At 37.9% G+C, this 18,649-nt stretch overlaps 1 long non-coding RNA gene across 1 annotated transcript; it reads left to right on the top strand.

The window, feature by feature from the left end:
• Nucleotides 1-604: 604 nt before the first annotated feature.
• Nucleotides 605-8,340, top strand: LOC138103644 (uncharacterized). Its single transcript, XR_011147781.1, has 3 exons — nucleotides 605-716; nucleotides 5,786-5,902; nucleotides 7,130-8,340. It is a non-coding gene; the product is annotated as an uncharacterized lncRNA (long non-coding RNA).
• Nucleotides 8,341-18,649: the final 10,309 nt, after the last annotated feature.

Consider the following 18,649-nt stretch of genomic DNA (forward strand, 5'->3'; position numbering starts at 1 on the left):
CTACTTAAGAATAAATTCCAGGTTTAGTTAAGGTAGTACTTCAACTCATTGTTCTCAGATGTCTCAGTATGTTTCATGATCTTTCTGCAATGGCTTATCATCTGTGAAATGGAGATAACATGTAAAAGGGCTGGTGTTAACTGCATCTTGATTTCTTCTGCAACCTACTCAGGTCCCAGGTCTTTAAGCTGGAACCATGACAAGGCAAAAACTTGCCAAATTGAACACAGGATCAAAGACTCCCAACAATCAGTATCCTTGTGCTCACCAAAGAAAACTCTTGAGAGGAACCCAAGTCTCATCATAGTATTGAATCCTCTCTCAAAACAGATGTTAAGTAGTCTCCTCAATAATTTTCTTAATGCAAGTCAGATAAGCTTCTCCCCATGAGCCATGCTGCTTGGGAGTACTTGAAGATGACAGAAAACAACCTTTTTAGAGGTTCAGGAAGGCTGGTAGCTTGATCCTCATGTGTCAGTGGCTTTATGTTGATCCGTACCAGCTGAGGAACTAACACAGGATAAGAACAGGTTTTTCCCATTCCACCTCCTTGTTGCTCTATATAGAATATGCAGCAGAGCCTCCTGTGAGAGAACTGGCAGGATGCCTAGTAGCAGCAATTAGAGGCAGCAAGTCTCAGCTTTCCTGCAAACTTAATTCTTGACTGTATGAGAAAGGATCTTTGCACTTCCTAGCTATCTTGAGTACTTGTTAAGGTGATGTTAAATTGTTCTTTTGTGCTATTAACACTTAATTTGGACAAGATGAAGGATTAAAGAGGAAAATGGAAGTGTGTTGGGGTATAAAAATTTGAGTGGATATAGCCATGGGAGAATATTTTTATCTACCTTGTGCTAGACCTTTGAGCTACTTAATGCTGTCTGGAATCAACCACTAAGAAGTCACCCAGGCTTCCTGCATGTTATAGGCCCACACATGGGCCTATACATTAATCCAGCACAGAATTTGTATGGAAGAGAAACTTGTAAACCCTGTGCTGTAACCTGGTAGAACATTCATACAGGTGTTCTTTGACAGAAATAGCTAGGAATGTCTACTTTTCTCCAAGGTAAAAAAAAAAGTCTGTGGAAATATAAAGGCTCTGAAAAACCTTGAGGGAGCTTTCTGATTCTGCATTTTGCTGAGCAATAAAAGGCCAGTAGTTTGATGTTGATTAGATTCTGCTGCACACCATGCCAGTTCACAGTGCTGTCAGATGAACAGATCATCAAAGTGCAGGCTTCAGTGATGGATGCTTTTAGTTTCTCTTCCTTGATGTGGTGATATATTTGTATCTGTAGTGATAAGCATTGGTAGACATCTGTCTTTAGGGTTATGTATGCTGTTAGGATTGTGAGAAAATGATAGGTGCTGACCTGTGGTCTACATGACTGAACAGAACATGAGATGCCACAGGACATGAGATGAAAAATTGCTGGCTGTGATGAAAACAGTCAGAAGCTGACAAAAGTTACCCAGAGTGCTATGAGATGGCTAGGTTTTGCAGGTGGTTACTGATTGTCAAATTTCAGAGAAGTAAGTGAGCGAACCTTCCAGGGGGTGAAAACTTACAGGGCAGCAGCGCCAAATCATGTCAACAGGGCCATATATGATCAGGGTGAACTAGGTATTGGTATCAGAAGTACCAAATTCAGGTATGGAGGTAGCAGAACTGTAACCAAAACATAAAAAATAATTATGGACAGACTATTTATATGGAAGGCATCTGGGAGATCAAAGAGAGGTATAGCAAAGTGAAAAGGAAGATCAAGAAACAGGGAAAGAAATAATAGTGTATGGAAAGGTTGCAGTTGGTGCTGTCTCGCTATTCCTCTCAAGTAGATGTCTGCTTTGTCACTGCAGACTAAATGGCAAACCAAAGCCACCGTGCTGAATCCAGCAGAGAGGTCCCACCTCACTGGCTGCAGAGTAATGAGGACAAGGCTGGCTGCTTCCCTGGAGAGCTACTGGAGGGACTAGACAAGCATCCTGGTGTAGGGCACTGCAGCATCTGTGTAAGCGGGGGAATAATGAAATGACACAACCAAGAAAAAGAAGGATTTTGAAGGGGGCAGTAGGGAAGAAAGGTTCACGACTGAAAGGAAGTAGGTGGGGATATTGAAGGGGCTTAAAATTAAAAAAATTGTGTACAAATTAAAGAAATTACAGTGATTCTGCATATACGTATATGCACACAGTTTAAAACTCAATTGGCCACTGACCAAATTTCAGAGAAGGGAGTATGATTTGTCCTGCCTTCTGGAAGTTGTATCTTTTGGAGTGTCTTCCTTTCAGTGGTTGCTTGATTTGATTCCCTTGCTGATGTTGTCTCCCAGCAGCTTGCTTTTAGTACTGATTCCTACATAACCGTCATAGTTATTATTAACTATTATAGGCATAAATAAAGCATGATGGATGAATTAACTGACGAATCATAAACAGTGTGCTGTCTTACAGGAGGTTTTAAATGCTTGCTGACCTTTGCTTCAGTCAGAAATATATCATATATATAGATACATGTGATTGAAAATATTGATATTTTCATACTTTATTATTTTGTGAAGTAAAAGCTGACAGTATGTCTAAGAGGAAACTTTCTTTTTTTGTGAATGAAATATTTACTTATGTTTCCTGTTGTTTCTGCTTACTTTCCTTTTAGATATACTTAACTATTGATTAAACTTTCTACTTTACTGTCATTTAGATATTTATAACTGGAATGTTCATATACACTCTAACTATTTTTCTCTCCTATTTCTAAGATGTCAAGAACAGGACCACACCTGCTTGTGGGGCTTTATAGCATCAGAAAACAACAGATGATTTTCAGATCAGTCTAGCCGATAAAAAATAAAGGCCCTTTGAACTGGAAATTGCACTCTGTGCTTGAATGCAGCCAAATGGATGAAGTGAATGAATTCCCTGGCACTTTTTCTGAAAGACCTCCCTTCTGTTAATTGGAATATTGTGTTTACATTTCCATCTGTCTTCACATAAGAACCTAATTAATTTTTAATTGCATACAGAGAGAGGCCCAAGAGAAGAATAACTGTGTATTACAGCTTTCAGCTTTTGAAGGGGCAAGAGTGAGTTTGGGAGACAATCTTTAGCAAGCAACAGCAAGAATCAGTGACAGTAATTATTATAATCTGGTTCAAGACATCCAGGAAAACAAAACCATTCTAAAATTTATTTTATCAGTTTTACCAATAAGATACCTCTTCACTAGAGGAAAAAAACCCACAATCCAGCCCAACACAAAAGACAAAAAATTTCCTATTTCTACAGTAATCTGAGATTTTTCAGAGCATCATTTCCCACCTTATAGGTTCCAGCTAGGTAATATATGTGAACACATGATACCACTGTCAACCTTCTGTTGAAAATATTCACCTGAATATTTTCCTTCATTTGCCAGAAACTTGCAATGTTTTCTTTGTGGTCTGCCCCTCTCTATCAAATGGATTGAAATTCACCAGTGAGATTGAAACTTTCAGAGGAAGGGGAAAGAAAGGGTGAAAACTGGAACAAGCTACTCAGTCAAATAAGTCTCATTTACTTTGGAAAGTAGGTTGAAAGATGACTTTCCTAATTATGGTAATAATTGGTAGTAAGGTGCTTGAACATGGCTGCCCATTTGCTGCTCTATAGCATCTCAGGACACTGCTGAAAAATATTCTAGTACTGCATATAATGACACTTGCTTTTGGTGCTGTAGCCCACCTATCTAAATTTCAGGGACTGACTGCTCTGCTTTCATTTCTGTGGCTCTCTGAGGGGTTATGGGGAACATCGTTGAAGCTGGGGTTTTGTCACTTACTGGTTCTGAAACTTACTTTTCTATGCAGAAGAGAAATTACACCAGCCTCCTTATTTCCTCATGATATCAGCAGCCTTCTTCCATTTCAGAGCCTACTTCTCAGGCTGTGCATACTGTGAATTATAGCATTCTGAGGATCGGTGTGAATAAAATACTTCTCTACATGTCCATACCTGGCACCTGAGACTGCAGAATAAAGAAAGTGAGGGTAAAATTACAAGGGATTTCTGGTCTTGAAAATTTTGTTCAGGCCTCAGAAACTGAAGCTGTTTGAGCTCCTCTTAATAAGAAGCCATTTATTGCACTGTCACACTACTTTCCATGGAGAAAAAGTTTTGTTTTAGGAACCGGCTCTTCTTTATATAACATTAAGCAGTAAGTAGTCACACTAAATGATTTTTTTCTCTTAGACAGAAATGTTAGCAAAAAATTGTGCAGGATCCTGCATCAGAAGGTCAGTCTGTATTCATTACATGCACTCCTTTACTCCTCGGAGCCAGTGAGCTCTTAGCAGCATGAGCTCTGAGGCTGTATTATAAAGATTCCTGCCGCTTCATCTGTGAGCCTCTTGTTCAGCAAAATTCTCAGTGGACTTTCAGTGAAATCAATCTTATATTTTATGCCTATGGTTCCTATCAGAAATATCTCGCTTTTTTTTTTTTTCAGTAAGCATACAGAGGTAGGAAAAAAGCACCTCTTCACAACTTTGTTGGGTTCATTCATTCCTCCCAAAGTCTTCTTTTATTTTGTCTGAGCATACTGCTGAGCTCTCAAATAGGGACATAAGCTTTCTCCATCAGGGCTTGAATAGCCTACCCTGTGCACAAGGGGCTTTACACTCCATTACCATTTTACTCATTTAGTCAACATAGCTTGGAAAAATTACCATCAGGCACTAATACCAGCTTAGAACACACAGACAGCAGAAAGCAGAGCAAAATATTGCTAAACAAACAATGTTTTGCGTGTTAGTATTTAGGGAGGTGCAGCAAAAGCATATAACTTTGGACTGCTCCACTCGTTCTGTCAGAGGCTGGAAAAAGTTTTGCAAATCGCTACTGGGGACATGGTGTGGGGGGATCCAAGCTTCACAAGTGAGTTCATTTTCTCATGGCATAAGTGAAGTGGCCCAGCTTATCTAGAGTGGCTTTATTTTACTGTTTAAAATTTTTTTCACCTGAGATCATCTCATGAGACAGCAGAAGTCTGTCTTCTATATGTTTTCTCCTCATAAACAGTTTTATATGAGGAAAGTCATCACTACCTGAGAGCTGTAGCTGTATTATTGCAGATACTGTGCTTGTCAGACCTAACCCAGCAATGATGCTGAGGGAAATATCCTAAACTTAATGATTTTCAGTGAAGACTTTTTTTGTTCAAAGAGTGAGCTGCAGTGGTATTTTTTCCAGTAAGACAACTATTTTATAAAGAAATTACTATCATGAGTCCATATAGGTGAAAAGAGAAGGCATGGGGTATTCCTTGCTGTAACGAATTTGTAATCTGAGACCCTGACCCAAAGCTCATTAAAACCTAAAGCAACACCCACACTGCTCAATAGGAAGCAGGATTGCCTCACTAGCAGAGGAACAAACAATTTTTTTTCTTGAACAATCTCTTTAATTAGAAAAATCTAACTTAAGGATTGTCAAATCTGTACAGTATTTGATGAATCCTTTTTAACAAGACAGGAAAATGAAAATATTTTTAAAACACCAGAAATTAATGAGATCCCCTTTCCCCTTCTTTTTTTCCCTTTAAAATAGCCCTCCTTATTTTAAGAGCAGAATATCTATTTCCTTATTTTAAATGTCTCAGTCTGTAATCTTATTTTAAATTCAGTTGTCTGAATACACTTAGATCAAAGTTTCTTTTTTAACGATGGAGGTGAACATTCATATTAGCTTGACGCAAGTCAATTTTTCCCCTTGGTAAAATAAAAGTTACTTTTTTTCTTGTATGTAGTCAAAGTTGGAGGAGGTAATATTGGGAGAAATTTCCCTATCATGGACAACCGATTTCTAGATAAGAAGAAGCAAGAAAGAAAATATATTAACAAAGAACTGCAGTTATATCCATAAGGTATGAACACATAGGACATGTTTTAGAAAATCCTAAAATTCAGATTTGTCTGGCTGCTACTACTGCAGCATAGTAATACAACAGCAAAAACTTTACGAAACCTGAAAGAATTACTCGAAATGTTTTTTTTTTTTTTTTTTTTTTTACCAAAAAGATATGTCAGAAAGTCTTCACATTTTATGTTTATGGTCAGATATTGAAAATAATGGGAGAGACTGATGAACAACAAAATTATTAAAGCAAATAAGCACAGAAAGCCTGTTCTGCCATCTTTTAGTTCACACAAGTTTTTTGGATCCTTTTATTCACTGGACATGTATACACAATCCAAATCAGTCTCACTGTGGGACTTATTTTAAAAAACACTTTGCGAAATTGAACTTGAACAAAGAAATAATGTAGTTCATTAAAGAACTCATCTGCGTACCAGCCTTGTTATTAAGCAAAACAATCAGTTTAATTTTTTTTAATTTACGAAACCATTTTGGGATAATCAGAAAATTGAGCATTGCATACTGCACTGCCATATGTACACTTTAAGATAATTAGATGTTCAATATCCAGCATTCCCAGGAAGAGGAATAGCTATGAGCCTTATTCTGTTATGAAACTCAAAACCCCTTGGTTGCATTTTCATTACTTTTTCTAACCACTTGACTTTTCCTGTCTCTCCTCCTGGTCCTTTTCCACCCTGGCATAATTTTGGATATGTGGGGCAATTTATTTTTGTTGTTATTTGAATGGAGAGTATATAAAAAAGATGCAAAGACACTGGCAATATCTGCCAGACTTGTGTGTGCTGTTTCAGAGACCAGGGAACTGAGCGGTGGGAGATCTCTGTATTCTGCTTAATGACATTATCTTAGTGTCTATGGATTCTAAATGTAAAAAAAAAGGTTGTTTAAAGCAAAACCCTGTACAAAGAGAAACAAAAATTTAATGGTGAAAGAAATAAAGTAAAAACTGCCACAAAGTTCAGCTACTACAACCTCCCTATTTAGGAGGTTGTACATCACAGTCAACTACACTTACAAAATACTGCAGTTCTGCTAAAGTCAGTGTAGTCACTGATCTACATTAGATGAAGTGCTGAACTGGATATGTAAAATTTCATTGTCTAATATTATAGGAAATGTTATGCTTTTCCTTTTGTTGAGTGTTTTTAGTTTTCATCCTTTTCTTCAAACCATGCTGGGAATTCAGCCAGTGACAATTTGATTCCCCTAGGTTTGCCACTCGTTTGCTGGTTCTAAGTTTACTACCCAGAGCTGCATGAGAGAATAATTGATGAAAACCGTGGGTTTAATGGAATATGCACACCTGCCTGCTGCATGTTCCCCCTGCCACATCTGCCTGTGCAGACAGCTGTGTGGATTACTGCTTCTTCAGTCTGACCCTTCATGCCTGATGCAGGCAGATTGAGCCATGACACAAAGAAGATGTAAAGCACAAAATAAGTAAGAATAAATACATAAAAAGAAAACTGTGCTCTGCCCAGCTGTGTACAAGGGGAACACCCTCTCCAGAAGTAAAATTCCACGTCTTGTGCATTGCCACCAGAGAGTCATTATGGGAGGCAGATATTGCCTGAGCTGGATATGTCTGGCAGTGCCTGTTATCCAAAAGAAAATGGGGGAAATTTACCTGTCCTCCTTCTCTGCTCCCAGTTCAGAGGGTGTGCAGGAAACTGCTGGAGGATTTGAAGTAGGAGCTTTGATGACACCTCCATCCAACTGAACTGCCAGGATGTTTGAGCTGTGATGTCATCCCAGAAGATTTTGTAAACTTAGTCTTCACTTGCAAGTCACATTTACTGAAATCTGTCACATTTACTGAAAAGCATATCTTCTCTCTCACCCCAAACATGATGTTTTGCTTATTTTTCTGTCCTAGCCTTTAATATCTTTACCTCCTAACATAATTTCTTATTGTGTTATCTAAAAGGTTTTACTTTATCAGGAATAGAATATTTTTGCATCAGGAAAACATTGATTGAATATTTAACTACTTAATTGTGAGTTTTGAAAAAGGTTGCAAGTTTTCCTTATCCAAAAAATTCTACTCTGAAGCAGTTCAGCACTAAGCTGTGTTTTACTGCAGTGCTGCAGTGTCTCCTTGAAAGCTGTTGTCAGGTAGTCAGCCTGATGTGCTGACATTTTGCAGGTCCCAAATTTCCTGTATGAACTGTGTCTCCTCTGGGGTTTGCAAGCTCTCCTCTGGACAAGCCCCAGAATGCAAAATGGGAAGCAGAAGTGTGTGGCTCACAGCGATCAACATAATCAAACAAAAATGCAGGTCTCATCAGACACTGTGACACCATCGCCATAGGTATCTCAGTATTGAGCTGACCTGACACAAAAGATTTAGTATCAGTTTAAAAATCAAAGTATTTTGCCCTTTTTGTGGCCTGTTTTTGCTTGCTTGTTTCCTTAAAAGAGTTTGAAATGCACATTCATTTTTCAGGATTGTAGCAAATGATGAAATATTGGTAAAAATATAAGAGAGCTGAATAAACTTAATACTTTTAATAGTGTCTGCCTTTTTTATTTGTTTATATAGAGCTATAAGCTGAGAGCAGCTGGTTCATTGTTATTTGTCTAAGGAACAATATGTGGTGAAAGTGTAAAAAAATATAACAAATTACATGCAAATTTTTGACAAACAGACACACAGGTCCTGGAGGTTGTGAGGTTTGCCAGCTCCTGTAACATCCACAAGAGTTTGGATTTAACTCCCTCTGGAGAGATCCTGTCTGGTTCTGAAATACAGACAGTATTAATAGCAGCCAAAAGTGAAACCCTCTTTAAGATTCTAGGATTAAAAAGCAAAGGTTGACTATAGGGAAAAAGAGTGTCACCTTGATGACAAATTAAAAAAAAACATTTACAGTTTGGAAGGAAAACAAAAAATTAATTTAGTGTTGTGTTTTGGTCCCCACAAGAATTCCACTGCTAGTTAACTAGCTAATGTAGACTTTCAACAAAGAGCTTTGAGTCATAAAATACCTCATTTAAAGAGAGAAAAAAAATCATTAACTCAAACTTCCTATGTGCTTTTACTTTATTATCTCTATTTAAATACATATTTTGACTACACCACTGGCAAAGAGTATCAATATAACATTCTCTATAGAGGGAATTGTGGAAAAAAAATGGAATCTTTTGAATGTGTAGCAGGTGGGAATAGAGGGGACTGAACTCTTCTACCATTTTTAAGAAATTACATTCTCTAGCTGCTAAAATAAATGAACTTTGCAAAAAAAAAAAAAAAAGAGCTCTGGATCTGATTTTGATTTAGAAAGTGGCATGAAAACAGATTAAAATCAAACATACACTGAAAATCGAGTTCCTGGTATTTAGTAGTAGATGTCTTATCACAGACTGTGAGTTTGCCTCTGTAAAGCTCTGCAAACGTTGTATAAAGAATGACAATAATTACACTAAATACAGATTAACTATTTTTTTCAGTCTAGAAAGCCAATTCAGAGAGGGAATGTCATTGTTTCACATGCCTTATTCAATAACATTGGTTATTTGTGATTTACTGGCTACTTGAGGAGTCCACGATATGAAAAGGCCTTACTAGCCCCTGAACCCTCAAAATTTATAAGCCCAGTATAAGACAATAGAGGATAGCTTGCAAAGAAACCCGCAGACAACACAACCAAAAAAAATGGTGCAGTAACATATGATGAAATGGTCAGCAGTGCTTCCTGCTTATTAACAGGTCCACCATCACCAGGCTTCTGGTAATTAAAGTGAAGAAGTCTCCAGGAAAGAATGTGGTGGTTTTGCGTGTTCTGATGAGGGACTCTAGTTTGGCACACAAGCATTGTCTGAGTTTGTATAGGATGAAAAGATCTACATAAGCACTGTATGTGATCAACTCTTTTTTATGTATGGATTTTCTACCAAAAATCCTGTTCTCCATATATTCCTTCCGAATTCTTTCACCCCTGTTCCCTACCCAATTGTCTGCTAGAGGCTCTGTGGAGGATTCTGCCTGCCAGAGAGAGAAGAAAATTAGTGTAAGACAAGTAATGTTTGCTTTCTGACTGCAAAATATGACCTCTGTGGCTAAAACTCCAGACAGACATAAGTACTGATGGGAAGGCAATTATTTACAGCTGAAATGTGACTGAGGTACTCAGAAGACTTCAAAGTTGGTGCTTCCCTGGGCTCTGTGATATAAAAATCCTCAGTACTCAGAAGGAGATTCAAAAACACGCAAGGACGAATCCCAGGAAGAAGAAATACCCAAAGAGCTTTATCAGTTTCCACAAATTATAGGCATGCTCACTGTCATATGCTAATGTAATTAAGTGTGCCAATGGTGAAACTCTTCAGATCTTCAGAAGAGGTAGTGGACCTGAAACAGCAAGGGCAAAATCCAGGACTGTGATCCAGAAAGGGAGCCAGAAGCAGTTCACAGAGAACCCCTAGCTGAAACGCAAAGGTCTGAATCTACTTTTTGTGCCATGAATCAGTTACAGGTGAGATAGCCACTGTGAGGAGATAGTGGAGGAGAGACACCCAGCATAATGGATATTTCAGCAACCTGCTTGTGATTTGTAGCCATGGTTTAGCCACCTGCCTCCTTGCTGTGGCACAGGTTTGTTTACCATGAATGTTACCCTGTATTGTTCCAATATGCAGAGACATTTCAAGCACCTTAACTTAGGGCCTTGCCTGTGCATTCATAACGCGTATTGCAAAGCAGCAGCAGGCTCTTGGGTTCTGCTGTGGGCTGAGTCCTCCCTTGGTTGTACCTGCCAAGTGTCACCTTTTGACATTACAGTCAGTCTGCAGCGTTTCAGCAGATGAATCTGCAGCCTTCCCTCACCCTCGGTGCTGCTGTGCCCCTGGGGGACATGAAGGTACTGGGCCCTGTGTGAATGAGACACAGGCTAGCCCTTGATGTGGACACTTTTGAGAGGGCTTTCTTGATGGTTGAACTCCTTGAGGGTGCATATCTGTCTGCACATAATTCTTAGCCATTTCAGATTGTTATCTAGTGATTGGGTTGGCTTTTTTAGTTTTGGTTTGGTTTTTTTCCTTTTTTTCCCCTCGGTTATGCTTTGTCATCAGGACTTTTTTTCTCTTTTTCTGCCTTTTCATCCTGTCTCTCTTTCATTTGTCAGACTCTTACTTGCTTCCCTGACACATATTTAATCTCATTTTCTTAGAAAATGGCATCCCAAAGTATTCATAAATTCTGCCAGTGCCAGTTTCTCAGATCATGGGTAGCTTCACAGACTGTGAACAAAAGGGCTAACGTGTCTCAGCACAGTTCACGCAATTCTATTTCATTGTATAAAATCAGCCTCTGTCCACTTGCAAATGTCAGGGATAACCACTTCATAACTTTATTTATTGGTACACAACAAAGGTCTGTCTCGAAGGAAAGCTACAGAAATAAGAATAATTGGGAGGGAGTAGAGAGAATAAAATAAGCCCTGATGCTTTGTCCTCAGCCCATCAGAGTGATCCAGCAGTCCTTCTCTGCACAAGGTCTGCACTCAAGGAAGAAAATGCTAAGACTGACAGACACAAGTTGACAGATTGACAAGCTGACTATGTATTGGCAGGTTTTGTTAACTCTATGAGTACGTGATACATCCCCCTGTGTTAGAAACCCAACCAAGGCAGAGAAACTCTGTTACCCTTCCAGGTAAAACTTCCCCAGATATTTGGAAATGTAAATGCAGCTCTTCTGACTATGGATTTTAGTTACATGTATAATTAGGTATGCTCATTAAAAAATATCTAGAAACTGAATTTTATAGCCAACACTAAGCAAATGACAGTGAACTAACCAAACCAAGAACATGAACAGCTGTGACAAAAAAATGAGATTTTTTTAATGTTACCATTTTTAATAACCTAAAATAACTAAAGGGAAAAGAAAGAGATAAAAATTGAATGCATTAAACACATTATATTTAATTAGTTGACCTTTTCAATAAATCGGGAAGTCATTTGGTTGATCACATGAACTCGGTGAACTGTTATTTTCTGAAATTGGGAGTTTACTTATTTTACTAAAAAGAAACTTACCCTAAACTTTAATTTGGCTTTGCAGAAACTAAAGAACTATGTATGGAAATCCAATACTGATGGTGCTAAATATGCAGGGTTTTCCTTGTTTGTTTTTTTTTCTCTGATTTGTCACACAGCTTAAGCTGGCTGCCCAGGTATTCTAAAGGACCTTATGTCCATGTGAATGTTATCAATAATCCATTAATATGCAATACCTAGACATCCCTTTTCATGCAGGATATTTCAGTGCTGATGAATGCTGACATTATGTATGGATTATTTTGCCTCTTAACCATGTGTGGATCATTAGATCATCTAGCATAGGATTTTAGGTAACCAAATACTAGTTGTATCTCTACTTAGTCTTTCCTTCAACTTATAACTTGTTTAGTATTGTGAAATAAAGGAAAAGGTTGAATGTAAAGAGAAATATTTGCTGGGTTCACGTGGCTGCATGTGAACTTAGTGATTTTTTAAATTAAAATTTTTCATGTTTAATACTTAACCAGGATTTGCTATTGTGCATCTTTCAATGGATTTCAGGTCTTTCTGTAGCTACATGATTGTGATTTTGTCTTCTAAACAGTTAAAAAGATTGAGCTCCTCAATTTTACCAGTTTTTTCTTTCTTTTGGTCTTTAGTCTAATGTTTGGATTTTTAAGTAGACTTCTTTTTAAAAAACATTATGACTGCATGTGCTACACCAGAACAGATCTTACCAAAGCTATAAAGATGCACAATATCACCATATAATCGCATAATTTGATGGTCTCTGTTTGTGTGCTGACAGTCAGGAAAACATTAGGGAGGAATTAATTTTTTATTGAAAGGTGAAGATATTTCATCTTCATGAAAAGATGTGCATTAACTCAGCCATCCCATCTCTTGTGCAAGAAGCAGCAAGGAATTCTATCATGCAGAAATCCCCTCCAAATTTTCTTTGGAGACTGCTTAGTTTCTCATGTTGTCTGGAAGCCTTGTTAAAATGCCGACTACTTAAAAAACAAGTTAATTGAATCTGAAGTCAGTTAAGTCTTCTAGTGGCATATCCCAAATGACAAATAATGAGATTTTCTGAAATTAGCAGATGAAGCTGTCTGTTCTGTGGAACTGCAGGCTCAGTATTCACTTAAATATTCACCTCATCTACAAAACACTGGGTCATCAGGAGCACTGGAAACAAGGGTAGGAGTTAAAAGAAAACGCAGACAAAATTATTTTCTGCCTTTTAAAGTATCCCTCTAATGCACTGAGAGAGTCTTTTTTCTGTAATGATTCAGTACACACAAGGGAAAAATCACCTGAAGGCAAGGCCTGGCTTCTGTGACACTAGTGAGACTTTTGCCATTGATTTCACTGGCACTAGAATCTTGCCTTGATGAGAGACCACTTTTACTTTCTTTTTATTTCACTCTTAAAAACATTATTTGATGAAGGAAAATTTAGAAATTATTTGGACAATGGAGCTGTAGCTTTCATTCTAAAATGCTTCAGAGTGCAATCATCGATAGGGTAGAAAATTCCACTGTCAGAAATGTTTCACAAAATTTCTTCTATTAATTTCATTTTGCTATAACTGTCACACTACCATCTTAAATCAACCAGCAGAGGTTACATAGAACTGCCTGGAAGAAAAGCAGTCAATATCTTTCATCCCTAGGGATGTTGTTGCTTTTAAGGAGACTCTGTATTGCATGTACCTAAGTAATGTGTCTTTATTTAAAATGTAAGCAGCTAAGAGTAACTTTGCAAAGCACAGTCTTAGTACAGCTTTACCAAGTTATTTTTCACTATTGGATTTTCTTTAGGACACAACTAAATGAATTATCCAAAAGGCTGATATGTAAAATGAAATTATTCTCAAAATTGTATCAATAATCCCATGGCAAAAATTTTTCATTATAAGGATCATGATAAATGGTCTCTAAAATTGTCATATAAGCTTCAACCACTTCACTTTTCAATATATGAATATATATTAAAATCTTGTCTGTCCAAAACAGATGATTAATCCAGGTACTGACATTCAGATCCTTTTAAAAAAGGTGAATGGGATTTGAATGCGATAGAGACCTCGAGCTCTTCTCTACCATCAATCTGTTACAGAAAGCCTTTGTGAGAGTTTCAAATAGTAGCAAATGCCGAGTTTCAATTTCACGGGCTAACCCTGTAACGTACAGCTGCGCCCTCGCGTCGGTGTGTCCCAGCACACGTGTGTACACATGCACCATGATCAACCTTATCGTATTACAAGGAGGATTTCCAAAATGGTTTGACAGCTTAACTTAAGGTATCCAGAGGCTATTGGAGCACAGGTTTGCATAAAAATCATGACCCTCTAAATGAGATCTTCAGATCTGAGACAGCAAATTTGAAACATAAATGTGTAATACTCTACTATTAAAGCAAAGGAGCAGAATTTTTGTCTTGTACAGAGTCTGAAATCAGAGATGGAGGTATGCCACGAGCCACAGATGAGACTTTGCCGGTACCCCAGATGGAAATGCTTTCAGACTCCTTTGTAAATGAAGAAATTTGTACTTTGGTCAAAGAGAGAGCCTGGATAATGAAGTTTATGGCCTTTAATTATCTGAGGAGTAGTTCAGGAGAGACTGAGGTTTTGACAAAGCTGGAGATAAATTCTTAATACTCACATAATGAGAAATATTTTATAGTGTTTTAGCTTAAATTCCATAATTATGCTATTTTGTATCTCTTCAGTCAAAGAGATGAAGAATTATTCTGCCAATTATCCATGATTATTGGAGTTTTCTGCCTGTCTCTTTCTCTCACTAATTTAGGTCAAGTTTCCTGAGTAAGAGATAATGCCTCAGGCTTGCTCCTGAGATGGAAGGGATAAGATATTTAAAGTTTATCTTGACCCTTCAGGTATTACAGTAATCTACTCTAATGCATCCTTGAGGGTTCTGATTGCTTCATTCCTTTTGTAACTTAAGATAAGTGATACTGTATTACCTAATGAAAGTAATTTTATCTAACTTTTTCTCTGTTACCAAAAGTCAAAGAACACTAGACAAAGTCAAAGACTGTAAGAAAAAGACAGACATATTAGACATTTTCCATGCATAGGTTTGCATTCTCTTTGGAGACTGGATAACCTTCCTGTGCTCTCCTCTACAAACTTATAATAGTTAACTAATATACCCAAAAACTCTTCTACACTTGGTGCTTGAACAATAGAGAAAAATCAAAATGAGAAAGCAGAGCAAATGTGTAGCATGGGTAATGAACTAACCCTGTTCTTTTAATTCCCTCTCAAGATATTTACATTTGGAAAGAAGTAGACTGGAGCAGTCACATGATAGCTATCAAAAAATCCCCCCAAAAAACAACCCAACAAAAAAGCCCCAGAAACAAACACACAAACAAACAAACCTAAAAAACCAATCTACAAAAAAACCCAGAAAGAAACCCCAGATCCAAATGATGAAGAAGTTTTGGGTGGTAGGGGCAGGAATTAAGAGATAGTCATTATCTTTTCATCACAAAACCCTTGACTGTACTGTGTAGGCTGGGAAAAGAATTGCCATTTAAGAGGATATTTGAAACAGAAAAAGGGAAAAATTTCAATACCAAATATATATGCAAATTAATAAGTATTGGTGACTCAAGAGGAATGTGCAAAGGTTTTGTGAAAAAAAAGAGTAAAAGAGAATTGTTTGGTCAAGGTCATGGAGTTAGTAAGGGACTGAAACAGATGAGACTTCAGCATGAATTTTTCTGCTGAGGGTGAATATTAATTATGACAGAATTCCTAGGATTCAGGGTAGAGTTGTTTTTCAAATGGACAGTGTCATCAGTGACTGCACAAAGATTTCTCTTTGTTCACATTCTACACCAGGAATGGTAGGAAAGACCAGCCTTTGGATGTGGACCAGCATTTCTAAAACAGGGAAAAGCTCCAGGGTCTCCCAAATCAGAGTTGATGCAGAAGCATTTAGAGGCCTTACCTCCTGAGACACTTGGGATGCAGATACAAGTGACTGCCAGCAGCATTACAGAAAATCTTCCTTCACATACAGAAAAATCCTTTCATTGATGTGCTCCAGTATAATTTTCACCTCTTTTCTCACTTAAGCATTTAGACTTAACTGTTCATAGTATAAGCTGTTTTCATGCATGTGTGTACACACTCATGTCAAATATTGCCTAGGTTTAAATTAACTTTTGTTATGTGAACTAAGAATGAAATAACATTTGCACACTATTCACAGGGGATAGTTTTATATGCTTTGCAGACACTGGCATCTCAGTGATGTGTAGGAGGCTTTTCACAACACTGTGATGGTACTGAGATAGCAGGGCTACCACATATGGTCAGTGAAAATGTGGATTCAAGGAAGGATTTATAGATTCCATTGACCTGGAATTCATTGTGTCTAGATTATGAATTATGTTAGTGCAGGAGTAATGGTACTATATCAGGTGTTCAATATCATCATGGACTTTTCAAACAAAAAAAGAGAAAACAGAAAGCATAGTAATTCCCAGAGGAAGGACAGTAATGCTGTGGAGAACTGGTGCTGTGAACACATGAATGTACCCATGTGACTTGTGCCCAGCCAGCTGGTTTTCTGTGTTCCAATGCCACTGCACATGCGAATGCAGCACACAAGCTGGTGTGTTTCTGACAGCCTCTCCCCCAAATCAGTGTGCTGCAGCACAAGCACTGTGTCTGCATGACAACTGAAAAACAGTCTGTGGTTCATGGTGTTGTCACCGTCAGGGAAAAACACACTGTTTCAGCAAAGCATCAAAATTGTTTGCCATTAGGGCCAGGAAAAAACAGTTAAAAAGGAGTTCTATTAACCCTTTCCCTTTATATTGGGTTAGAAGGCAGCATATACTTTCCATGAAGGGCAGGAAGTGCTTAAATATAAATATTTTTAGAGTGTTGTGGAATTGCAAGCCCTCTCAGTAGACCGCTGCTTGGAATCAAATGGTTTAGAAAAAAGAGAAGCTGGGATACCCCGTATACCAATTCATGCATGGATGCAGCTTATTCCAGAGTCTGAGAGGTTCAGGTAAACAGTAAGAAATCTGCTTCTTTAGTTTGGCAGGCTCTTATTATCATATTTCTGCTAGAGTTCCTAAAGGAAGGGTTCTTCTCTCACAATTGAAAAAATATGCTCTTGCAGAGCAAAGATTTAGCAACTATAACAGGATAACTTCTCAGTCTTGGAAGGCAAAGATGCTTGGGGAGGGAGTGGGGGGCATGGAGAATGAGGGCCAGTAGGGGGGAAGGAAGCAGCCTGCTTTGCAGTGCATCATGTCTCTCTTACCATAAATGTAGCAGCTGATGAATTGTACTTTAGCACAGCAGATGGGCATTGTCCAAAAAGGAAGGAGTTTATGGCCTTTGTCGTGGGGTGAAGACCATACAAAAGTAACACTTAAGTCAGTGAGATCTTGTCTGTATCTGCCCATCTCTTTGGGACCATCCACACACAGAAGAATGCAGAATTGTCCCTCTGTGAGAAAAAACTCCCTGCATCCCAAAGATGTTGGATGGTCAGAGTGAAGACTGGGTCACCTGAGACCATGGCAGAGAGAGGAAGGTGGGGCACCAGCCTGGGCTGGGGTGACCGTGAAGTCAGTGAACACCACAGAATAGAGGTGTGAAGCTCCAGACTGAAATTTCTATCTCCCCACTACAACAATCCTGCTTGAGTAAATTGTAAGTTTTCAGTCAGCAGGTGGTGTGGGTCTGTCCTTTCAGTAATCTCAGGGACCTCAGCTCCAGTTTCCCTTGTGAAATTCCAGCTGAAAAGTCATGCTGTGGCATTAGTGTTGAAAAGATGTATTTATATTCTGGAGACTACAAAACAGTGGGAGAACCTTACAGAGTGACTAGAAACCAATCTCATTACAAGAGAGGGTAGTTCTGACACAAAAGGAAAACCTGTTGTTGAAAGAGGGTATTACAAAAAAATAAAGAGTTAATTTTGCCAGCCTAAAATTTACCTACTTCATTCTTGGAAGTTTCCCCATAAACTTCAGAAAACTGAGATTCTTAGGCGTCAAAAAAACCCAGCTGGTCAGTTATTGGGAGTCACGGACAGGAAGCAAGTATCTAATGTGCCATTTAATTTTTATGGTTGTGTATAAGTTTACACAAAAATCATCTTAATTTTTAAAGCAAGTAAATTACCAATCTTTAAGCTGCACTCTTTTACACTTACATTTAGTTGCAGAACATTTAATATTACTGAATATTTCTCATTTCCTCTTTAAAATACTTATGGTTTTAACAAATACTTGTAGATTATCTTAAAACCACATCATTTATCAAAGCAATTAAGGCAGTTATTTTGCTAAAAATGTGCAGAGGGATTACATTTATAATTAGGTGGAGATAATCTCTGAGAGGAAAAGAGAACACTATATAGTGCTGAAAGGAGAAGATTTACCCATTATTTTATGAATACTGAGCTGGAGAAAAATCAAATGAGATCTTAGTGACTAAAATGTGAATTGCATAGAAATTTTGCAAAATCCTCTGTGAAATTTAACAGAAAACAGGGGCGAAATTACTGCTCTGTTACTCAAACACTTTTTATGAGTTTTTAATGTGCAGATATAAAATACCTGGCATCTGTTTTCCTACAGTTTAAAATTGCAATGCCTATCTCATATCTATTTCTAAATACAGAAAAACCCCCACACAATATATCTAAGGAAAATTAAT

The sequence above is a fragment of the Aphelocoma coerulescens genome (genome assembly GCF_041296385.1).
Source record: "Aphelocoma coerulescens isolate FSJ_1873_10779 chromosome Z unlocalized genomic scaffold, UR_Acoe_1.0 ChrZ, whole genome shotgun sequence".
Lineage (NCBI taxonomy): Eukaryota > Metazoa > Chordata > Aves > Passeriformes > Corvidae > Aphelocoma > Aphelocoma coerulescens.